Below are 998 nucleotides of genomic sequence, written 5' to 3'. Positions count from 1 at the left end.
TTTTATAAGGGGTGCTGCTGGCGGCCCCTCGGCCCGCACTTCGGGGTCACACCCCCACGTTGGGCCTTATGGGCCCATCTCTGCACCATGGGGTCTAACAGGAGCAGGCCCCGCCACAGGGCCTGGGCCTTGGGGAGGGGACGGGGCAGGGTTGGCCCCCCCCAGACACGCTGTGTTTTGGTACACAAGGGGTGACCCCCCCAAGGCCTGCAGCCCCTATAGAAGGGGGTGGTGGGAAGGGGCTCCCCAATGGCCCGGCTCAGCCCCGCACCCTGCCCTAGGCCGGGCATCGCTGCAGCACACGTGCCATGGCGGGGAGAGGCCGCGGGGCTGCAGGGTCGGGGCCTGGCACGGTGTGGGCACGGCATGGGAACGGCACAGCGCGGCACGGGCACGGCATGGACACGGGCACGGCATGGACACGGGCACGGCATGGACACGGGCACGGCATGGGTGGGCAGTGCTGGGGCTGCACAAGCGACCCCGCCGACGGCGCTCCGGGCTCCACTTGGCACGGGTCATGCCTCAAGTCGTCTTTTTACTTTTCTGTTTTCTTATTGTTTTCTTCTGGTTTTTTTTTTTTTTTAAATTATTATTATTTTTTATTTTATTTCGTTTCATTATTATTTTATTTTTCCTTTCTTTTCTGTTCTTTTTCCTATTCTGTATTGTTTCTCTTTTCTTTATTTTCCTTTCCCTCTTATTCTTTTCCCTCTTTATTTTCTTTTCCCTCTTTTCCCTCCCTTTTCTTTATTTTCTTTTCCCTCTTTTCCCTCCGTTTTTAAAATTTTCTTTCCCTTCTTATCATTTCTTTTTTTAGTTTCCTTTTCCCTCTTTTCCCTTTCTTTTTTTCTTTTCCCTTTCTTTTTTCTTTTCCCTTTCTTTTTTTCTTTTCCCTTTCTTTTTTTCTTTTCCCTTTCTTTTTCTTTTCCCTTTCTTTTTCTTTTCCCTTTCTTTTTCTTTTCCCTTTCTTTTTCTTTTCCCTTTCTTTTTCTTTT

Source organism: Numida meleagris, chromosome 27 (genome assembly GCF_002078875.1).
Source record: "Numida meleagris isolate 19003 breed g44 Domestic line chromosome 27, NumMel1.0, whole genome shotgun sequence".
NCBI classification, from domain to species: domain Eukaryota; kingdom Metazoa; phylum Chordata; class Aves; order Galliformes; family Numididae; genus Numida; species Numida meleagris.
Note: the sequence above shows the minus strand (reverse complement) of the source record.